This window comes from Capra hircus, chromosome 17 (genome assembly GCF_001704415.2).
Source record: "Capra hircus breed San Clemente chromosome 17, ASM170441v1, whole genome shotgun sequence".
NCBI classification, from domain to species: domain Eukaryota; kingdom Metazoa; phylum Chordata; class Mammalia; order Artiodactyla; family Bovidae; genus Capra; species Capra hircus.
In genome coordinates, this window is record NC_030824.1 from 67,576,634 (window position 1) to 67,593,089 (window position 16,456).

General features: G+C 35.8%; 1 protein-coding gene across 1 annotated transcript in view; it reads right to left on the reverse strand.

Moving 5' to 3' along the window:
• The window catches only part of DCHS2 (dachsous cadherin-related 2), a 349,085-nt gene that overhangs the window by 61,241 nt on the left and 271,388 nt on the right, over window positions 1-16,456 (reverse strand). The gene's annotated exons all lie outside the window — the stretch shown is intronic.

Genomic DNA, 16,456 nt, shown 5'->3' on the forward strand with positions numbered 1-16,456 from the left:
CATCTGCATATCTGAGGTTATTGATATCTCTCCTGGCAATCTTGATTCCACCTTGTGCTTCCTCCAGCCCAGCATTTCTCATGATGTACTGTGCATATAAATTAAATAAGCAGGGTGACAATATTCAGGCTCAATGTACTCCTTTCTTGATTTGTAACCAGTCTGTTGTTCCATGTCCAGTTCTATGCTTCCTGAGCTGCATACAGGTTTCTCAAAAGGCAGGTCAGGTGGTCTGGTATTCCTGTCTCTTTCAGAATTTTCCACAGTTTATTGTGATAAAGCTAGTATGGAGGTTAAAAGGCAATAGTCAAATCATCTATAGCCACAATAGGTAGTTAGAGAATCCACAAAACAAAAAGATGTCAAAAAATATGATGTCAAAAGTAGTAAATGTGATGGAGTAAAAATGTATGGTTGTTAAAATGTATTCATTCAAACTAAGAAGTCAGCAACTTTAAATAAATAAACAAATAGCTGTCTGTAAACCACAAACCAGCAATCTATAAAACAAAACAGAGAAAGGAATCCAAACATAACACATAAACAGTCATCACAAAGGAAGACAGAAAAAAGAAAAAAAGTAATACAAAAACAACCCCTACACAATTAACAAAATGACAATAAGGTGTACCTATGAATAACTACTTTACATATAAATGGACTAAATTTTCCAATCAGAAAACATAGAGTGGCCAAATGATTGCAAAAAGAATACCTATGTATGTGCTGCTTACAAAAGACCTACTTGAATCTAAACACACACATAGAAATGTCTTTGACCCAGCAATCCCACTGCTGGGTATACACACCAAAGAAACCAGAATTGAAATAGACACGTGTACCCTAATGTTCACTGCAGCACTGTTTATAATAGCCAGGACATGGAAACAACCTAGATGTCCATCAGCAGATGAATGGATAAGAAAGCTGTGGTACATATACACAATGGAGTATTACTCAGCCATTAAAAAGAATACATTTGAATCAGTTCTAAAGAGGTGGATGAAACTGGAGCCGATTATACAGAGTGAAGTAAGCCAGAAAGAAAAACACCAATACAGTATACTAATGCGTATATATGGAATTTAGAAAGATGGTAACAATAACCCTGTATGTGAGACAGCAAAAGAGACACAGATGTATAGAACAGTCTTTTGGACTCTGTGGGAGAGGGTGGGATGATTTGGGAAAATGGCATTGAAACATGTACAATATCATATAAGAAACGACCTGCCAGTCTAGGTTCGATGCAGGATACAGAATGCTTCAGGCTGGTGCACTGGGATGACCCAGAGGGATGTTATGGGGAGGGAGGTGGGAGGGGGGTTCAGGATTGGGAACACGGGTACACCCGTGGCAGATTCATGTTGATGTATGGCAAAACCAATACAGTATTGTAAAGTTAAAAAAAATAAAAAATAAACACACATATATTTAAAGTAGGGGATGGAAAAAGGTATCTCATTCAAATGCAAGTGAAAAGAAAGCCAGGGTAGTACTACTCATATCAGAAAAAGTAGACTTTAAAACAAAGATTGTAATGAAAGATGAGGGACAATGCAGATGATTGTGACCATTCCAATAATATATAAGAACTAAAAGTATATATACACCAAACATGGGAGCACCTAAATACATAAAGTGAATATTAACAGACATAAAAGGAGAAACTGACGGTAATACTATAATAGTAGTTGACTTTCACACCCTACTTACCTCAATAGAGAGATCATACAGAGAGAAAATCAACAAGGAAATACCAACATTAAGCAGCACATTAGACCAGATGGACCTAATAAATATGTACAGAACATTCCATCACAAAGCAGTAGAACACATATCATTTTCAAGTGTTCATCAATAGATGAATGTATAGAGAAGATGCAGTATGTATGTACAATGGACTATTACTCAGTCATAAAAAGAATGAAATTTTGTCAGTTTCAACAACTTGGACAGACCTAGAGGGAGCTACACTAAGTGAAATAAGTCCGACAGAGACAGACAAATACTATATGATTTCACTTAATGTAGACTCTAAAAAGCAAAAACAAAAAAACAAAAAAACAAAAAAACAAAAAAACAAAAAACATAACCAAACAGAATCAGAATCATACATATATACAAAGAAAAAACAGGTGATTGCCCAAAAGGGACGAGAGAAATAGGTGAGGGAGACTACTAGGTACAAAATCAATGAATCGTGAATTTGGAATGTATAGTATAAGAAGTTGAGTTCACTCACCTGGTCCCAAAGGTGGATCTTCTTCAGAGACCACAAATCCGAGACCGTTCAGTGTAAGCTGTCATCCTGTTCATGTTATTTTAACATCGAACGTGAAACACACCCCAAACTGAGACTCACACCCCATGTCGGTTTACGAAGAACGTGTACACTTTTCAACCTGAAGACAGCCGTGCGCAGTTGGTCATTTTATCCATGTAACGACTGAGGAAGCTGACATCTAGTGACTTTACTTCTTGAACTGAATAAATCTCAGAGGTGACAGGTGATTAAGACTTGACAATGTATTCCATAGTGAGAATGCATACTGTGGAGTCAATGTATTCCGTGGTTTCCCATTGGACTAATCATTTCATAAAGCCCATGATTCAGAAAAAAAAAAAAAGTTGAGTTCAGTTCAGTTGCTCAGTAATGTCAGATTCTTTGCAGCCCCATGGACTTCAGCATGCCAGGCTTCCTTGTCCATCACCAATTCCCGGAGCTCGATTAAACTCATGTCCATCAAACAGGCGATGCCATCTTATCCTCTGTTGTCCCCTTTTCTACCTGGCTTTAATCTTTCCCAGCATCAGGGTCTTTCCTAGTGACTCAGTTCTTCACATCAGGTGGCCAAATTATTGGAGTTTCAGCTTCAGCATCGGTCCTTCCAGTGAATATTCAGGAATGATTTCCTTTAGGGTTGACAGGTTGGATCTCCTCGCAGTCCAAGGGACTCTCAAGAGTCTTCTCCAACACCACAGTTCAAAAGCATCAATTCTTTGGCACTCAGCTTTCTTTATAGTGCAACTCTAATATCCATACATGACTATTGGAAAAACCAAAGCTTTGACTAGATGGACCTTTTTTTGGCAAACTAATGTCTCTGAATTTTAATATGCTGTCTATGTTGGTCATAGCTTTTCTTTCAAGGAGCAAGTGTATTTTAATTTCATGACTGCAGTCACCATCTGCAGGGATTTTGGAGCCCAAGAAAATAATGTCTGTCACAGTTTACATTGTTTCCCCATCTTTTGCCATGAAATGATGGGACCTGAGGCCATGAACTTCGTATTTTGAATGTTGAGTTTTAAGGCAACTTTTTCAGTCTCTTCTTTCACTTTCATCAAGAGGCTCTTTAGTTCTTATTTGCTTTCTGCCATAAAGGTGGTGTTATCTATGTATCTGAGGTTATTGATATTTCTTCCAGAAATCTTGATTTGAGTTTGAGCTTCATCCAGTCCAGCATTTATAATGATGTACTCTGCATCAAAGTTAAATAAGCAGGGTGACAATATACAACCTTGACATACTCCTTTCCCAATTTGGAACCAGTCTGTTATTCCATGTCTGGTTCTAACTGTTGCTTCTTGACCTGCATACAGATTTCTCAGGAGGCAGGTAAGGTGATCTGGTATGTCCATCTCTTTAAGAATTTTCCACATCATGTTGTGATCCACACAGTCAAAAGATTTGCCATAGTCAATAAAGCAGAAGTGGATGTTTTTCTGGAACTCTCTTGCCTTTTTTATGACCTAGTGGATGCCAGCAATCTGATCTCTGGTTTCTCTGCCTTTTCAAATCTGGCTTGAACCTCTGGAAGTTCAGGGTTCAAGTACTGTTGAAGCCTGGCTTGGAGAATTTTGAGCATTACTTTGCCAGCATGTAAGATGAGTGAAACTATGTGGTAGTTTGAATATTCTTTGGCATTGCCTTTCTTTAGGATTGGAATGAAAACTGACCTTTTCCAGTCCTGTGGCAGTTTTCCAAATGTACTGGCATGTTGAGTGCAGCACTTTCCCAGCATCATCTGTTAGGATTTGAAATAGCTCAACTGGAATTCCACCACCTCCACTAGCTTTGTTCATAGTGATGCTTCCTAAGGCCCACTTGACTTCACATTCCAGGATGTCTGGCTCTAGGTGAACCACCCCAAAAATATGTCCTTTTCATCATAGGGTACTGGAATGCAAAAGTAGGAAGTCAAGAGATACCTGGAGTAACAGGAAAATTTGGCCTTGGAGTACAAAATAAGCAGGGCAAAGGCTAACAGAATTTTGCCAAGATAACACATTGATTGTAACAAAAACTGTCTTCCAACAACACAAGAGAAGCCTACACATGGACATCACCAGGTGCTTAATACTGAAATCAGGTTGATTATATTCTTTGCAGCCAGAGATGGAGAGGCTCTATATAGTTAGTAAAAGCAAGACTGGGAGCTGACTCTGGCTCAGATCATGGACTCCTTATTGCAAAATTCAGACTTAAATTGAAGAAAGTAGGGGAAATCACTAGACCATTTAGGTATGACCTACATCAAATCCCTTACTATTATATAGTAGAAGTGACAAATAGATTCAAGGGATTAGATCTGGTAAGACAGAGTGTCTGAAGAATTATGGACAGAGGTTCACGACATTGCACAGGAGGCAGTGATCAAGACCGTCCCCAAGGGGAAAAAACACAAAATATCAAAATGCTTGTCTGAGGAGGCCTTACAAATAGCTGAGAAAAGAGGAGAAGTGAAAGGCAAAGCAGAAAAGGAAAGATATACCCATTTGAATGCAGAATTCCAAAGAATAACAAGGAGAGATTAGAAAGCCTTCCTCAGTGATCACTGCAAAGAAATAGAAGAAAATAACAGAATGGGGAAGACTAGGGATCTCTTCAAGAATATTAGAGATACTAAGGGAACATTTCATGCAAAGATGACCAGAATAAAGGACAGAAATAATATACACCTAACAGAAGCAGAGAATATTAAGAAGAGGTGGCAAGAAAACACAGAAGAACTATACAAAAGAGATCTTAATGACCCAGATAAACATGATGGTGTGATCACCAACCCAGCCAGACATCCTGGAATGCAAAGTCAAGTGGGCCTTAAAAGCATCACTACAAACAAAGCTAATGGAGGTGATGGAATTCCAGTGGAACTATTTCAAATCCTGAAAGATGATGCTGTGAATGTGCTGCACTCAATATGCCAGCAAATTTGGAAAACTCAGCACTGGCCACAGTATGAGAAAGATAGTAATAAATGTAATATATATGTATGGTGACAGAGGACACTGGACTTATAATGGTGATAATCACTCAGTTGTGTCCGACTCTTTGTAACCCCATGAATTGCAGCACGCCAGGCTTCCCTGTCCACCACCAACTCCCAGAGTTCACTCAGACTCACATCCATCGAGTCCGTGATGCCATCTCATCCTCTGTCGTCCCCTTCTCCTCCTGCCCCCAATCCCTCCCAGCATCAGAGTCTTTTCCAATGAGTCAACTCTTTGCATGGGGTTTCCAAAGTACTGGAGCTTCAGCTTTAGCATCATTCCTTCCAAAGAAATCCCAGGGCTGATCTCCTTCAGAATGGACTGGTTGGATCTCCTTGCAGTCTAAGGGACTCTCAAGAGTCTTCTCCAACACCACAGTTCGAAAGCATCAATTCTTCGGTGCTCAGCCTTCTTCACAGACCAAATCTCACATCCATACGTGACCACAGAAAAAACATAGCCTTGACTAGACAGACCTTAGTCAGCAAAGTAATGTCTCTGCTTTTGAATATGCTATCTAGGTTGGTCATAACTTTTCTTCCAAGGAGTAAGCGTCTTTTAATTTCATGGCTGCAGTCACCATCTGCAGTGATTCGGAGCCCCCAAAAATAAAGTCTGACACTGTTTCCACTGTTTCTCCATCTATTTCCCATGAAGTGATGGGACCGGATGCCATGATCTTCATTTTCTGAATGTTGAGCTTGAAGCCAACATTAGTTCCTCTTCACTTTCTGCCATAAGGGTGGTGTCATCTGCATATCTGAGGTTATTGATATTTCTCCCGGCAATCTTGATTCCAGCTTGTGTTTCTTCCAGTCCAGCATTTCTCATGATGTACTCTGCATAGAAGTTAAATAAGCAGGGTGACAATATACAGCCTTGATGTACTCCTTTTCCTATTTGGAACCAGTCTGTTGTTCCATGTCCAGTTCTAACTTTTGCTTCCTGACCGGCATACAGATTTCTCAAGAGGCAGGTCAGGTGGTCTGGTATTCCCATCTCTCTCAGAATTTCCCACAGTTGATTGTGATCCACACAGTCAAAGGCTTTGGCATAGTCAATAAAGCAGAAATAGATGTTTTTCTGGAACTCTATTCTTTTTCCATGATCCAGCGGATGCTGGCCATTTGAGCTCTGGTTCCTCTGCCTTGTTTGAAACCAGCTTGAACATCAGGAAGTTCATGGTTCACATATTGTTGAAGCCAGGTTTGGATAATTTTGACCATTACTTTACTAGCATGTGAGATGAGCTTTACTAGCATGTGCAATTGTGTGGTAGTGTGAGCATTCTTTGGCATTGCCTTTCTTTGGGATTGGAATGAAAACTGACCTTTTCCAGTCCTGTGGCCACTGCTGAGTTTTCCACATTTGCTGGCATAATGAGGGCAGCACTTTCACAGCATCATCTTTCAGGATTTGAAATAGTTCCACTGGAATTCCACCACCTCCACTAGCTTTGTTTGTAGTGATGCTTTCTAAGGCCCACTTGACTTCACATTCCAGGATGTCTGGCTCTAGGTGAGTGATTACACCATCGTGGTTATCCAGGTCGTGAAGATCTTTTTTATACAGTTCTTCTGTGTATTCTTGCCACCTCTTCTTAATATCTTCTGCCTTTGTTAGGTCCATACCAGTTCTGTCCTTTATCGAGCCCATCTTTGCATGAAATGTTCCCTTGGTATCTCTAATTTTCTTGAAGAGATCTCTAGTCTTTCCCATTCTGTTCTTTTCCTCTATTTCTTTGCATTGATCACTGAAGAATGTGTAGTTATAGCTAATAGCTGTGTTGTATACCAGGGACCAACATACTATATTAGGTCAATTACACTTCAAAAATAGATAAACTCATAGAGAAAGATATCAGATTTTTGATTTCCAGAGGCAGGGGGATATAGGATGATGGAATTGGGTGAAAGCAGTCAACAGGTATAAACTTACAGTTACAAGATAAACAAATGCTAAGGGATATAATGTACAACATAATAAATATAATCAACCTAGATGTATGTTATATGTGAAAGTTGCTGAGAGAATAAATCCTAAGTTATCATTTTCTTTTATTTTGTATCTATATGCGATGACAGGGGTTCACCAAACTTATTGTGATAGTCTGCCAGGAGCCAGCGTGAGGAACTCCGTCCATGGCAAAGGTCAAGAGGAAGGAGGCTTCGGCATACACTAAGGCAGGATGGAGCCTCAGGAAACCCCCTGTTCCCCAGCATCTACCCCCAAAACCAGAGTCTACCTACTTTACTATTTCATGCTCTCACCTACACCTCTGACTTTGTGGGGGGCTGTTCCCCACCGCTTCTCTCGGAGAAGGAGTAAACTTGCAGCTCCAGTCAATAAAAATTCCTGGGCATGACAAGTGTGTCTCAGGTCAAACCTCTCTGCTGGCAGACTAGCTTGTGTGACAGGATTATCCACACTCCTGCCACTACGCATATGATTGTTTACTACCTCTCAACCATAAACAGCATAGAGAGCTTGGAGTATTTTGAAAATCTTAATTAGCATAGGGCTTTTCTCATTGTTGAGTCAATGATTGCCGCCAGGCCTCCATATCCTTAGGCACCTGGGAATATATTAATGTATTTGAAATATAGAAAAGGAAATATAGTAGTTTTTGATGTTAGCAATACTAGACTTTTTGAGTTAATGAATTTTCTCTTTTGTTATAGATCACTGTACTTTGTTATAAATCACTGTGTCCTTGCTATGTAAAAATGTAACTTTATCACTATCTTAAGACTAAATAGATCTTAAGGGGAACATTGGTGAAGGGTTTTCATTTGTTGGGCTGATGTTTGCTGCTAAATCTCCATATTCCCTGCTCTTACAATGAATATAACTAGCATATAGGAGAAATAAGTATTAACCTTTAAGATTAATCATGTTGACCTTAGGTTAAATAAATTACTTTCTTAGTTGTAACCCACTACACCCTCACCCTATAGGAATGCAACTTTATCTGGTACCTTCAGAGGGTGGCACCTGGTTTAAGAAAAAACACCCTTGGAAAAAATAAGTTTTCTGGTTAACTGGCCATTATCAGAAAGAAAGGGTCGTAAAATGTCAGCAGGCCTTATGGCCAGAAGATGATGTAAAACCCCAAGACCTTTTTTTTTTTTAATATACATTTATGTCAAGCACCTGATTTTGATAAAGGTCAGGACTGCTGACCCCTGCGTGACTTTAAAATTTCCATTTGTCTCTATGTGTAACAAAAGGTATATAAGCAAACCTAAAAAATAAAGAAATTGGATCAGTTTCTGGAAAGACTGATTCCCCTGCGTCGTTCTTTCTTTCCCCTTCTGGCTGAATTCCCATCTGGAGCGTGGGTACTCACCACATCTACTCACTTGCCCTGGCTTCTAAGATCCGTGAGAGAGGGAGCCCAAGGCGGGGCACCCTCCGATATTCAAACGGGCACTGGTGGCCCAGCGTAGATGGTGCAAATTCCTTGTCTTGGAGTTTTATTGGTATCCCACATAAACCAAGTTATTCAGCCTCTTTTTCTCCACTAATATTTCCTACTACACTATCCATTTCTAATCTCTCTATATATCTGCAATTAAATAAGTTTTAAATAAGGACGCTGATTCCATCTCCCCTTCGAACTACCCTGAATCCACCGGGGCTGGACCCTAGCAATAATCATTTCATGATGTATGGAAGTCAAATCATGATGCTGTATATTTTAAAATTATACAATGCTGTATGTTAATTATATCTCAATAAAACTGGAAGACAAAGTTGTTTTTGTACAAAGTAGGTGCTTAATAAGTGTGGAAAGACGGGAAATAATAGAGGAGACAGAGAGAGGAAGTAAGGAGAAGAGGTTATTAGTGAAGTGTGAGAGATTAGAATAATGTTTCTCTGCTCCAAGGAAACTTCTAAAGCAAAAGCAATTTTTTTTGACTCAATGAAGAATACAACTTCTGATATTGGAATTTGCAGTAGCTAAAAAATAGCACCTATTTAATATCTCTGCTGGGTTTGCTCATTAAATCCTACTCTGCAGGGTCTAGGAACAAGCTTGAAACAAATTCTGATAGAAATCATGGTAAAAAGAATCCCTGAATGAAGTCAAATTGATGTATTTTTGTTTGGATACAAAAAATGTTTTCACTAGCATGAAGAGAAGAAGTAAAAGGCCTGAAACAGGCAATATTTTCCCTAGGAACCTTTTCAACATTTAACACTCAAAGAGAAATACAATGATCAATATAAATATTAAAGGAAATAAACATGTGCTATTGTCAACAAAACTTAAAATTCTGTGAAAAAGACATAAAATAATATTCATAATGGAGAAAGAATAGGAAAACCCAAACTGGATATTTTACTCTCTTTTAAAATGTTATGTTTAATATAAACTGTAACAAAGTTTAAAAATCCTTTATCAGAGTTTCCAAATGATTACTCTTTTCAAGCTAGTTATGAAGTCATTCAATCACAAAATAAAGGATTTTAATTCAAATTGCATTATAATCTGATGCTTATTTTGTTACATTTCAGGAGACCTCACTAACAAAAATGATTTACATTTTTGGTAGGAATATGACTTCATGGTAGTATAACAAATTTTATCTTCAGTGTTAAGTCACAGTTCTGTGCTTCCTGATACAATTTATTTTTAAATTAAATTAATTTATTTATTTTAATTGGAGGCTAATTACTTTACAATATTGTAGTGGTTTTTGCCATACATTGACATGAATCAGTCATGGGTGTACGTGTGTTCTCCATCCTGAACCCTCCTCCCGTCTCCCTCCCCATCCCATCCCTCAGGGTCATCCCAGTGCACCAGCCCTGAGCACCCTGTCTCATGCATCGAACCTGGACTGGCGATCTGTTTCACATATGATAATATTCATGTTTCAATGCCATTCTCTCAAATCATCCCACCTTCGCCTTCTTCCACAGAGTCCAAAAGACTGTTCTATACCTCTGTGTTTCTTTTGCTGTCTCACATATAGGTTCATAGTTACCATCTTTCTAAATTCTATATATATGCATTACTATACTGTATTGGTGTTTTTCTTTCTGAGTTTCTTCCACCTCATTAGAAGTGTTTCAAATGCATTCTTTTTAATAGCTGAGTAATATTCCATTGTATATATGTACCACAGCTTTCTTATCCATTTATATGCAAACTAGCACAGCCACTATGGAGAACAGTGTGGAGATTCCTTAAAAAACTAGAAATAGAACTGCCTTATGACAGCAATCCCACTGCTGGGCATACACACCAAGGAAACCAGAATTGAAAGAAACACCTACCCCAATGTTCATCACAGCACTGTTTACAATTTATTTTTGAAACATAGGAGACTATTTCAACTGGCTTGTCACATATTCTTAGGAATGGCAGTAAGAAAAGAAACAACTACGCAGGCAGATGTACAATCTTGCTGATGGACTGTTCTTCATGTGTTAGAATGCTTATTATAGACCCAATTACAAAAGCAAATATAGAGATTGCTTGCATGTAAAAGAATAGAGATGATTATAAAATTGTCAATAAGAATCACATATAGCCTCTGTCACAAAAGCAACAATATTATCTTTATTGCAAATAAAATGTTCATAATATAAAATTAAAGTGCAGCACACAATTTCATTCAATGAAAATATTTGAAATTAAAATATTTCAAAGTCAGCAAAGAACTGCAAACATTCATATATGTTCTTCCTTTAATGAAGTTTAAATTTGAAATTGTCTGGGAAAAGAGAAAATAACTAAAGGACCTTGAATTCTTCTAGGTCTTGGCTTAATGTACACATTTTAAATAAAGTCTGTGTCTGGACAAAACTTAAAATCCCAGCTCATTTCACATTGAGGTAGAAATGGTAAAACATAAAAACCAACACTATACCATCATTTCTATGACATAAGTGAAACATATAGAAGAATTTACCCTATTTTCAGGCTTTTATGAATATCACTTTAAATCTAACATAGCATCAAAAATATAAGACATTTAATGTTCTTGTTCTTTTCTTCTTTACAAAACTGCTGTTAAAACACTAATACCACCTACAGAAATAGTGAACTATCCACTTAAGGGCAAAGTTATATAACAATAACTGCAACGGAAATATAAAAATCAACATCTGTGGCTACATTTAGGTAAGGTGAACCTTTTATTCAGAGTTTTCCATGAGTAAATAATTCTAGAGTTCTAGTTATGCTATTTCTAAACATCTCCTTATTAATGACTGACTTGAGAAACAGATTTTTTAAACATTTGGATGATTTTTGAAATATCTATTATATCTCAAATGTCCAGCCACTGAAACACTGGAACATAATTCAATCACTTAAGAAAAAAGTTGGGAGTGATGTCATCAAAATGACTGAATAGAAAACCCTGGACCTAGTCTCCCACAGAGATACAGTCTAACAATAATGTAGAGGGTCAAAAGAGTCTTTATGAAAACTCCAGGCCAAAATGGAGTGGGGTAATTTATTCAAAGTGCTGAAAGAAAAAAATTCCACTAAGAACATTACATCTAGCAAAACTGTCCTTCAAAAATGAAGAAAAAATAAAGATCTCTGATAAAAGTTCAGAGAGCTCATAACCACTAGACCTGCCTCAAAACAAATGCTGGGGGAAGTCTTTCAAGTTCAAATGAAAAAGACTCTAGGCAGTAACATGAAAGCACACAAAAATATAAAGCCCTGTGATAAAGGTAAATTTATAGACAAACACCAGATCCTGTAACATTGTAATGGTGGTGTATAAATCACTTTTACTTTGGTATAAAATTATAAAAAATAAAAACATAATAGACAACATAGTGACTGTAGTTAACAAGACTGTATTGTATATTTGAAAATTGCTAAGAGACTGGATCTTAAAAGTTCTCATCACAAGAAAAAAAATTTGTAATTGTGTGGTGATAGATATTAACTAAACTTACTCTGGTAATTATTTCACAATTATAATATCAATATACCAAATCATTATGTTATACAGCTAAAAGTAAGACAGTGTTATATGTCAATTATATCTCTATTACAAAAAGAAATAATGGATAGAAATATTCAATAAATAGTCTCTTTTATTCCCCCCAAAATAGCTTTAAGTATAAAACTTTGTAAATGGATCAAAATTTAAAAAGATGTAACTTGTGAACTTATGTTTTGATAACATAGTGGAAGAGAAAATTAAAGGAGCAGAGTTTTAGATGTGATTAAAGTTAAGTTGTTATGAGTTTAAAGTAGATTGTTAAAAATTAAAGATGTTTTATGTAATTCCCATGGTAACCACAAAGAAAACACCTATAGAAGGAACACAAATGAAAATAAGTAGAAACTCAAGCTTGTCACTTTGAAAAATCAAAAGAAGTGATTTCAGAAGTGATTTCAAAATCACTTTGAAATACAAAAGAAGGCAACAAACAAAGAAAAGGGGGATGAAATAACTATAAAACATACAGAAAACAATTTTAAAATGTCAATACTAAGTCCCTCCCAATCAGTAATTACTTTAGACAAAAATGGATAAAAGTTCCTAATGAAAAAACACAGAGTGCCTGAATGAATAAAAAAAACCCCACAAGATCCAACTACATACTGTCTAGAAAAGACTCATTTTAGATATAAGAACACCCATAAGCTGAAAGTGAAAGAATGGAAAAAGATATTCCATGCCAACTGTATCCCAAGGACAACAGGATGGCTGTGCTTATATCAAACAAGCTAGAGTTTAAGTCTAAACTATCATCAGACAAACAAAGACATTATATTAAAAACATCTATTTACCAGGAAGATATAACAATTATAAATATATATGCACCTAACAGCAGAGCACCCAAACATAAGAAGCAAACATTGACACAACTGAAGGGATAAATAGACAGCACCACAATAGAAGGGTATTTCAATACCCCACTCTCAATAGTGGGTATATCAACCAAACAGAAGATCAATAAGGAGAGAGGACTTGAACAATATTATAGACTAAATGGACCTAACATACAGATACAGAATACGACCCAACAATAGCATAACACACATTCTCAAGTGTTACATTCCCAAGTGTATCGCCAAGTGCATACGGGACATTCACCAGATCATATTTTAGTCCACAGAATTATAACAATTTAAGAATATTATACCAACTATCTTTTCTGATTACAACAGAATGAAACTAGAAATAAGTAGCAAAGAAAAACTAGAAAATTCACAAGTACATGGAAATTAACATGCTCTTGAACAATTAATAGGTCAAAGAAGAAATTTAAAGGAAAATTAGATGATACCTTGAGACAAAACAAAAACAAAACATAAAAACATGAAATGCAACAAAAGCAGTACTAAGAGGGAACTTTATAGCAGTAACTGCCTACATTTAAAAAGGAGAAAGATGGGACTTCCTGGTGGTCCAGTGGCTAAGACTCTGCACTCCCAGTGCAGAGAGTGCAGGTTCAATCCCTGGTTGGGGAACTGAAATCTTACATGCCACACAGCCAAAATAAAAAAGAAAGAAAGATTGCAAATCAACAACATAGCTTCATATCTCAAGGAACTAGAAAAAGAAGAACAAAGTGAAAATGAAACAAAAGGAACCAAATTTTTTAAAAAGATTATAAATAAATAAAATAGTAGGAAAACAAAAAATCAATAAAACTAAGAGTTTTTTAAATCAATGGAATTGATCATTCCTTAGCCAAAAAAAAAAAAAAAAAAGGCAGTGAAAAAGCTCAAATAACAAAAATCAGAAATGAAAGAGGAGACATTACAACTGATGCCATGGAATTAAAAGTATCATAAGAGACTACCACGAACAATTATACACCAAGTTAGACAACCTATAAGAAATAAATAAATTTATACAAATATACACCCTACCAAAATGAAATCATGAAGCAAGAAAAAAATCTGAACAGAGCTGTAACTAGTAAGGAGATTGAATAACAAATCAAAAGCCTCAACAGAGGGAGGGGATGTATGTATACATATGGCTGGTTCATGTTGAGGTTTAACAGAAAACAACAAAACTCTGTAAAGCAATTATCCTTCAATAAAAAAATAAATTATTTTTAAAAAGAGGTTTTAAAAAGCAAACATACAAAAGGCAATAAACAGGAACAGATGGCTTCACTAATGAATTTTTCCAAACACATAAAGAAGAATTAACACCAATTCTTCTCAAACTCTTCCAAAATAATTAAAGAGGCTAGAGCACTTCCAGACTTATTTTTATCAGGTCAGCCTTACTCTGATACTAAAACCAGACAAAGACACTAGAAAAAAAAAAAAAGAAAGAAAACTACAGACCAATATCCCTGGTGAATATATTAATGGATGTAAAAATCCTCAACAAAATATTAATAAACTGATTTCAACAGCACATTAAAAGAATTATATGCCATAACCAGTTGAGACTTCTCTCTGGGATGCAACGATGTCTCAAACATATGAAAATCAGTCAATATGATACACCATATTAACAGAACAAATGATTTAAAAAATCATGTTATCATCTTAATATATGCAGAAAAAGCACTTGGCAAAATTCAACAATTTCTCATGATAAACACACTCAATAAACTAGACATATAAGGAAATTGCTAAAAAATAATGTCCATATAGTAAAAACCCATAGGTGACATCCTGCTCTATGTGAAAACCAGAAAACTTCTCTACTAAGCTCAGATATAATGCAAGGATATCCACTCTTGCCATTTCTCTGTGATACTGAATTGGAACTCCTAGTCATGGAAATCAGGCTTGAAATTAAAGGCATCTTAATCATAAAGAAGTAAAATTATCTCTATTCTCATGACATGATATGAACTTTTATGCAAGAAACCTTATTGATTTCACAAAAAAATCAGTTGCATGTCTAGGCACTAACAATGTACAATCTCAAAAATAAATTAGGGAAAAATCTCAATTACAATATAAAAGTAATTTTTAAAATTACAATCAAATTTAATTCAATTACAATCAAAAAATAATTAGGAATAAACTTAGCCTAGAATGTGAAAGTCTTACACACTAAAAAGTATAAAACACTGGTGAAAGAAATGAAATATAACCAAAATAGGTGGAAATACACTCTGTGTTAAGAAGTGGAAGACTTACCATTATTAAAATGTCCATACTACTCAAAACAATCTATATCAATGCAATTCCTATCAAAATCCCAAAGGTAATTTTGCAGAAAAACAAAAAATATTAAAATTCATATAGATTCTTAAAGTACTCTGTCTAGCCAAAACAAACTTGAGAAAGAAAAATAAAGCTGGAGGCCTCACATTCCTGACTTCAAACATATTCCAAAGATACCGGAATCAAAACAGTATGGTACTGACATAGAGCTATATAGACCAATGGAACAGAGCAAAGATTTCACAAATAAACTTTCACATATATTTTCAAATGATCTTTGACAAGGATGCCAAGGCTACACAATAGTCTATTTTATAAATGGTCTTAAGATAACTGAATATCCACATTCAAATAATGTATTTGAATATCTTACACATATTTAAAAATTAAGTAAGAATGGACTTAAATCTCCCAGAAGAAAACATGTGGGGAAAGCTTCATGACACTGGATTTGGCAGTAATTTTTTTGATATGAGAATAAAAGTACAGAAAGCAAAAGCAAAAATTGATGAACAATACTATATCAAAATAAAAATTTCTCTGCAGCAAAGGAAACAATCAAGAGTGAAAAGGCAACCTGTGGAATGGGAGAAAATATTTACAAACTATATATATGATAAAGAACTCCTACAACTCAATAGAAAAAAAAAATCAATTGAAAATGAAAAAAATGACTTGAATACACATTTCTCCAAAGAACATATAATAAAGGTCCATGAGTACATGAAAAGATGCTCAAGATTAGTCATAATCAAGAAAATGCAAATCCAAAACCACAATGAGATACCACCTCATACCAGCTAGAAGAATAACAACAACAACAAAACAGAAAATGGCAAGTGTCAGTAAAGGTACAGAGAAACTGGAAAAATTTTACACTGTCGTTTGGAGAGTAAAATGGCATAGTCACTGTGGAACACTGTATAAATATCCTCTAAAAATTGAAATTAGAATTATCATATGATCCAGCAATCCAAAGAACTAAAAACAGAATCTTAAAGACATATTTGCATATCCAAATTCATTGCAACATTATTTACAACAGCCTA